At 43.6% G+C, this 8,029-nt stretch overlaps 1 protein-coding gene across 4 annotated transcripts in view; it reads left to right on the top strand.

Moving 5' to 3' along the window:
- Positions 1-3,695: 3,695 nt before the first annotated feature.
- LOC143297593 (synaptotagmin-1-like) overlaps positions 3,696-8,029 on the top strand; it is a 91,344-nt gene continuing 87,010 nt past the window's right edge. For all 4 annotated transcript variants that reach the window (XM_076610006.1, XM_076610005.1, XM_076610002.1 and 1 more), the window contains exon 1: positions 3,696-3,828. The gene's annotated coding sequence lies outside the window, so the exon portion shown is untranslated. The remainder of the gene's footprint in view (positions 3,829-8,029) is intronic.

Below are 8,029 nucleotides of genomic sequence, written 5' to 3'. Positions count from 1 at the left end.
GAAATAAATTGATTTTAGTTCCGTTATAACTTGATTGCTTTTGTCATAAAACATTGCATAATAAATAAAACAAGGCATATAAAGATTGTTTTGTTGCATTGCATAACAATGTGCAAATTCAGGGATACTTCATCATTCTGTCTTCAGTTGTGTATACATCTCTGACCATTCGTCAGATCGTTTTCCTTTTTTCTCTCTCCTGTAACACAAGTGATTACATGAATGAATGACGTTGATTTATACTGGGCGCTTAAAAGTTTTCACACCTGAGGTTGTGTGTTCATAGACACCCCCCCCCTCCTCTTCCCTCCCCCTCCTCTCTCCCCCGCCCCCTCCCTCCTACACACATATGGATAGAAACAAGAAACATGAAATACCTGAACAGCAAAGAGCACACACACACACACACACACACACACACACACACACACACACACACACACTGATAGAAATAACAAGAAACTATCAAATACCCGCACAGCAGAGCACACACATACACACACACACGCATGCGCGCGCTTATGCACGTACCTGGACAGAAACAACAAAAACAATCAAATGCCTGAACAGCAGAGAACACACACACGCACACAGACACACAGACAGACAGACACACACACACACACACACACACACACACTCTCTCTCTCTCTCTCTCTCACACACACACACACACACACACACACACACACACACACACACACACACACACACACACACACACACACACAGTTGCATGAGTTAAATAACACTAGAAGCGACAATATGTGTTTACTGTTTTTATTGAAGAGCGCCAGAGATGATGATGTTTTTTGTAGTGTTCTCAAAGATCAAGTTCCGAAGAGAAGAAGCAACAGACGTTAACCATATCGCTTTGTGTTCACGTCTCTTGGCCTGCTGCTCAACATCAATCAGGCAATCAGACGCTGTAAACAGTTCTTTCAATATGCAAAGTGTGTTTATTTTATTTTATTTTATTTCATTTTTTATTTTTATTTTTTTTTTTTTTTGCTGCCCCATCATCTGCACCATTTCAGTGGCATTACTCCCACTCCGCTCATTTAGATTTCCCCATACACGACCACACCCGGATGTTAGGTCGCCAGGAGGCTACACACCAGAGGAGACCCTGCACTGCTGCTGAGTCACTTCGGTGGTGTTCAGTGGTGCCTGTTCTGATTCAACGTACTTAGGACACCACCTACTAAGCCCCCTACTAACGACAATAATAGCTTAGTCGCGGAGCCAGACTGAGTGAGCGTCCCTCCCAGAGTGGAGACCGCCACCACGTCCCTCAAACAACAGCCCCCCATGAATCTGCCGACACTGAAGACATTGACAGGACTCGCCCCAAGCACAGAAGTGGAGGGGTATCGAAACTGAGAGCAGGGCATGAAAGGCCACAGACTTTGAGACTATTTTGTTTATATTGATGACGATGAAGGAGGAGGAGGATGACGATGTTGCTATGGAGGTCCATTTTGGTTTGGGACTGCGTGACAAGGCTGAACTCTACGCTTCCTGTCATAATGATATCCCGGCGTTAACCAGGCCCGAGAGATACAGACACTTGCAGTGTTGGTCAGGTAATTAGAGCAACACACCCAAAGACGCATCCTTGAAGTGGATGACACTCGACTGTGTGGTCCCAGTCTCCCCATTTAAGCCCACAGCACACTCAACTCTGGGTAGGAGCCGGCCACGGGTCGAAAAACCCACCTCCGCTGGGATTCGAACCCGCGTCCTCCCAGCCGTCAGTCCGCGACGCTAACCACTTCGCCACGGCGGCTGGTAAATTTAATAATAATAATGATGATAATAATAATAGTATCTATTTCGCACTGAATTTTGTGCACAGACAAATCAAAGCGCTTTCACACCAGTCATTCACACACACGCATGCATAACTCTAAAACTGAAGAAGAAACTGAAGACAAGGAAGAGGCAGGGGAGGGAGGCTATCTTGTGAATGAAGAGGTGGGTTTTAAGGCCAGACTTGAAAGAGCTGATGACGGGAGTTAACATTCTTCAGAGTTTAACATTAATAAAACTCTCCTGCACGGGGGGGCGTATAAGAATCACCCTGTCTGCCTGTGCGTGCTCGATGCAGTATGGCTCGCCATTAGATGTTTTTCAGTATGCTTCAGAGTTTAATAGATACACTCTCCTACACAGGGTGGCGAGTATAAGAATCACCCTGTCTGCCTGTGCGTGCACGACGCAGTATGGTGTGCTGTTAGAAATGGTTCAATATGCTTCAGAGTTTAATAGTTACACTCGTCTACTACACAGGGGCGATGGGGGGGGGGGGGGGGGGGGGGGGGGGGGGGGGGAGTATAAGAATCACTTTGTCTACCTGTGCGCTACAATATGATGCGCGGTAAACGATAGACATATCGTGCGCGATGTGATGTTTATGCAATATGATGCTTTTGATTTATTATTATTATTTTATTTATTTTTATTTTATTTTAGTTTAGTTTATTTATTTATTTATTGCAGGTAGAAAAAAAAGGAAAGAAAAAAAAATGGGTGGCGCGACACTGTGGAGACGCGACGCGCTCTCCCCCGGGACAGCGGCCGGAATCTTACTCAGAGAAATCTTTTTTAACAACAGCTTTGTACACTACGTACAATACAATACAATACATTACAATACAATACAATACAAAAGCAATGCAGTACAACACAACACAGTGTAATGCAAAACAACGACGCGGGAGCATCTAAGTCCACTTCCTCATCCTGTCGTCTGTAACTCTTACTCTCCAAAATCCTCCTCCGCCTCCTCTTCCTCTACCTCCTCCTCCTCCTCTTCCTCTTTCTTCTCCTCAACCTCCTCTTCCTTATCCTGCTGCTCCTCCTCCTCCTACTCTTCTTTCTCCTCCTCCTCCTCCTCTTCCTCCTCCTCCTCTTAGTATGTATTCCTCTGGTATTGTGCGTCAGCGTGTGTGACACGCACACACGCGCGAGCATGCAGACATACGCACCAACACACACACATACACATGAACGCGCGCTCACGCACGCACGCACGCACGCACACACAGAGTGTTCATCTTACTTAGTGGTCTCTTTCAACACTGCCACCCACACCCTCTCTATCTCCCATTCAGAGCCCCCACCCCCACCCCTCCCCCAACCTCTCAATTCCCGCTCCCCCCCCCCTCCCACACACACACACTTTTTTTTTTATTCTCGTCCAAACAACATTTGTCAAAAGACGTTCAATGAAAGATGGAAGAACACACACACACACACACACACACACACACACACACACACACACACACACACACACACACAAACACACACACACAAACACACAAGCACGCACGCACACACACACACACACACACACACACACACACACACACACACACACACACACGCACGCATACACAACTACATACTCCCTTCCCCACACCCATACTCAACCCCAACGCCCCCCTTGCACACACACACACACACACACACACACATGCACACCTGTCTCTCTGTATCTGTCTCTCTAGCTCTCTCTCTCTCTTTTCAGCCCTCTCTCTTCAGCCCTCTCTCTCCCTCTCTCTCCAGCCCTCTCTCTCACTCTCACTCTTTCTCGTCAAACGCACTCAACCATCGGAATCGCCAAAGCGCAAGTCAGGGGCCTGTGCATTATCACCAAGTTTCGATCGATTTTACGGAAACTGCCGAGCATTGGCGACACCACAACAGAACAGCGTGTGGTGCAGACGACAATCCTGCTGGAAATATCCCTTGTTCTTTCTCATCCACGGCACCCAAAAACCGACACCACAGCTGGCAGATTTTGCAGAGATCAACCCTTAGGTAAGTTCTTCTTCATTTTTCTTCTATTTCGTAAAAGGATGGTTTTCTGGTGATCGTTTGAAATTGGGGCTCTTCTTCTTTGCCGTTCAAAGCATTATGTTGATGAGGTCTTATGGCTGAATAGATTTTGTGATTCCTTGGGCTTACCATCGTTTACAGAAAGGTAATGAACCAGAATCAAGTAAAAAAAAAAAAATCAAGCCGAATTGTTATAGGAGAATCATGGATGTCTGTTTACTGAAGACGCTGGTAAATCGTGGAGCTAGACATGTCTCCCAAAGAAGACTGAAAATATGCCAGAAAATGGCGATAGGTGCCAAATGCATACATTATTGATGTCTGTTAGCTCTGGAATGGCCAATAATTACAGTATGGTCTTTCTTTTTCACCCTTCATAGTAACGTGTACTGTTAAGAACTAGCGTATTATTGTTTATGAAAACGTATTTTATTGCGTTAATGGAGTACGTGCTAGAGGGTCCAGTGAAACAACGACAACGCAGTTGTCTGAACGTTCCAGATCTGGTGCCATTTTCTCCTAAGAATAACAACAGTCCTGCTTGTGAATTAAACCATAAACAGGGTAGTGCGTTTATTTTTAGTTACATTTATAGCCACTGCTAGGAAAGTTATGTTGTCAGGTTCCAAAATACTAGTCTGGACCCGAACTTAGTCCAAGTTAGTACTTAAGAATAATAGGTCTGATTATTTTATGCAAGACTTATGCTGAAGAATAACAGGCCTGCTAACTTTACACAAGACTGTGATCAAGAATAATAAGCCTGATTATTTCACCCAAGACTGTACTTAAGAATAAAAGGCTTGATTATTTCACACAAGACAGCACTGAAGAATAAAAGGCTTGATTTTTTTTACACATGACTGCTGATTTAAACTCGGTGTTTAATTCGATAGAGATGAGAATAAATGTCATGCGTGCACTGAGATGCTTGTCTGTAATATTTGATGGCAAGGTTGTTAGATGAAAATGGAAAAAAAGCAACCAGCAACAGCAGTAACGACATAAAACAACAACATCAGGAAAGTGAATAAACAACGTCAAGCAACGGGGAAATGATGACTTGGTCAAAAAGCGTCGACCTCGAGTGCATAATTATGGCGTCTTTCTAGAAACCCGTCAAACTGTCTGAGTCGTGACTTGTGTCTTTGGGAACACTGCATAGCTACACTGTGTGAATCAAGTTTTCATCTTGTCATAGTTTGTGTTTCGATAGACATTTCAGTTAACCCCTTCACTGGTGAACCCCGGTGAAATGAAATTTAAAAAAAAATTGAAGTGCAAGAACTTTCGTTTTCTGTACATTTAAGTGTTGTGACTGATTTTGGTTAACGAAATTAATGCATTCCCAAGAAGAAGAAGAAGAAGAAGAAGTCCAAATATAGAATAGTAACCAACATCCTGACTTCTTACCTCAGTCTTATCTCAGTTAGTCCTTTCACTGACGAGCGTATTTCTCCACAGCAATCAGTGGGTTAAAATCTTTAGTGATTATAATGTCAGTTAAAAAAAACAACAACCTATCACTTTCCTCACTGAAATCATGGAATGCAAAACTTTTTATTATCATTTATCGTCTGGATTCTTCCACAAAGACTGACCCGACACTGTTTAAAAACCGAGTTGTGGGAAGGGTAAAACTCAGCCAGTTTTCATTCTCTTTCCAGCGGAGACTGCAAAGAGCGGCGATTACTTCTTTGGTTTTGTTTATTAATTAATTAAGTTAGAACTACAACAACATAGTTGTTTTTTTCTCCAAGACTGTTATTTGAACTCTCGCAAAAAAAAAAGAAGAAGAAAAAGTTTATGTTAGAATGTTGATCAAACGCATGAATATATTTATTTTTTTAAATAAGAAGTAGTTTAACATCATGGGTATGCCAAAGAAAATGGCTGATGGGCTGGATGGGGGAAGAAATCACCAGCTGCGCCAGCGTGGATTCAGAATCAATTGAAGCTGACAAAGCCGTAAGCGACACCTTCCCTTTACCTTTAGTGTCTGTGTCTTTATTTGTCTGTTTCTCTCTATCTGTCTGTCTGTCTTGGTGGTCTGTCTGTCTGTGTCTTTCTGTCCCCCCCCCTCTCTCTGTCTGTCTGTCTGTCTATCTGTCTCTGTATCTGTATTTGCGTGGTGTGTCTGTCTCTCCTTTGTGTCTCTAGCCTTTTTTTTTCTTTCTCGCTTGATCTCTGTCTCTGTCTCTTCCTCTGTCTGTCTCTCTGTCTCCGTCTCTCTCTCTCTTTCCCCGTGTGTGTGTGTGTGTGTGTGTGTGTGTGTGTGTGTGTGTGTGTGTGTGTGTGTGTGCTTGGTTGTCTTTTCTGTCTCTGTCTGTCTCTCTGTCTCTGTCTCTCCTTTCTATCCTCCCTCTCCCTCTCCTCCCCCCACCTCTCTCTTTGTCTATGTCTCTCCTTCCATTTTCTTCCATCCCTCTCTTTTTTTTCTCTCTTTCTCTCTACTCTCCACCCTCCCCTCTCTTATCTCTGTCTCTGTGTCTGTGTCTCTGTCTGTCTCACACTTTCTGTCTCTCTCTCCCTCTCTCTCTCCCTTTCTCCCTCCTCTCGCTCTCTCTTTCCTGTACAGATAACTCCATATATCAAAGCAAGATGAATTAGAAAAAAAAGCAGATAAAATTAATAATCTACCAAAGACATCTCACGTGTCCGCGAAAGCCAGGAATGCTAATGTAATGTCTTGCTGATCGGGGTCAGTGCCAGAAACAGACCGTCGTGTTATGTCCTTCCTATTCTACAGCTTACGTTGTGTTATTGATATTTTTCGGATGAATATTATTTAAAGTCAAGCCTCTCCATCTGCTTCATGCCTCCCCCCCCCCCCACTCCACCCCACTCCCCGCCACCCGCCCACCCCCACTCTCTCTCTCTTTCTTCCTCTGAACGACATTTCTGGAGAAGCTAACAGGTAAACGAAATGAAACAAACAAACAAAAAACAAAACAAATAAACACACAAACAAAAAATAACCGAAAGATACCCCCCACCCACCCACCCACCCCCCAAATCAAAACATTTCAAAAATAGCAAGACACAGGGGAAAGAAAAGCCAACATCTAAACACAGTAGCCTATGTATAGCGCTGCTTCTCACGAAGACAGAAGAAGAAGAAGAATGACAAGAAGAACATGAACAAGAAGATTTAGAACCAGAACAAGAAGACGAAGAAGACAGACATGAAGAAGAAGAAACAGCTTTCTCGCCCATTCGTTACCTGTCATTTGGTGTGCATATAATTTATTCATCCAAGACAGTGGTTGTGTTCGCACGTGCCGTGAACGTGAGCTGTGACAATCGATACGCGGCCAAGAAACAGCGCGCACGCGCACATCAGCTCAAGGGAGAGAGAGAGAGGGGGGGCGTGGGGGGATGGAAGAGCGAGAGAGACAGAAGAATAGAAACTCGCAGGCGCCTGTGTCACTGGTAGTCCTAAAACTGCGCTGTGGTCCTTAATTTGATGTGTAGGACATACTGGTACAGCTGACGCCTGTTAGAACACGAGCGTGTGTGTGTTTGTCCTTATCCGGGTGATGATAACATTCTCATAATTATAAAACACAAACTGTGGGTATGTTTTTGATCGTGTGAGAACGACATTCTCGTGATTATAGAACACAATCTGTGGGGTTTGTCTTTATTCGGATGATAACCGACATTTTCTTGATCACAGAACACAATCTGTGGTGTTTGTCTTTATCCAGGTGGTAACGACATTTATAATTATATCATTTTATTCAAATGGAAGCGCCGAGGCAGAATCGATTAGACGCTGTGCTTCCGATGTAGTGCTAGGGTTCGAGACGTACGCCGTTTCGGCATAGTGTTGTATCTAAAGAACGGCTCTTTATTTCGAATTTCCTCACCTCACCCACCCCAGTGTGGATAGGTACATGACTTCAGTTGTTGCTGTTGTTTTCTCCCTTTAACCATATTGGAAAAACAACAACAAAAAACAACAACAACAAAACAAATAAACAGACCAAAAATAAATAAATAAATAATAAAATAAAATAAAATAAAATACACGCGTAGACCGACTGCTGACTAACGTTCGGGCTCTCATCAACATACGTGTATTAATGGTCTTGTTACTTTTGACGTTGCGTTCTCAAAATTGATGACATGAAAACTGAAGATAACGGGTTGATGATAACCTTTGGTGACTGGATAGTGA

The sequence above is a fragment of the Babylonia areolata genome, chromosome 23 (assembly GCF_041734735.1).
Source record: "Babylonia areolata isolate BAREFJ2019XMU chromosome 23, ASM4173473v1, whole genome shotgun sequence".
Classification (NCBI taxonomy): Eukaryota; Metazoa; Mollusca; class Gastropoda; order Neogastropoda; family Buccinidae; genus Babylonia; species Babylonia areolata.
Note: the sequence above shows the minus strand (reverse complement) of the source record. Positions and strands in the feature narration are given on the sequence as shown.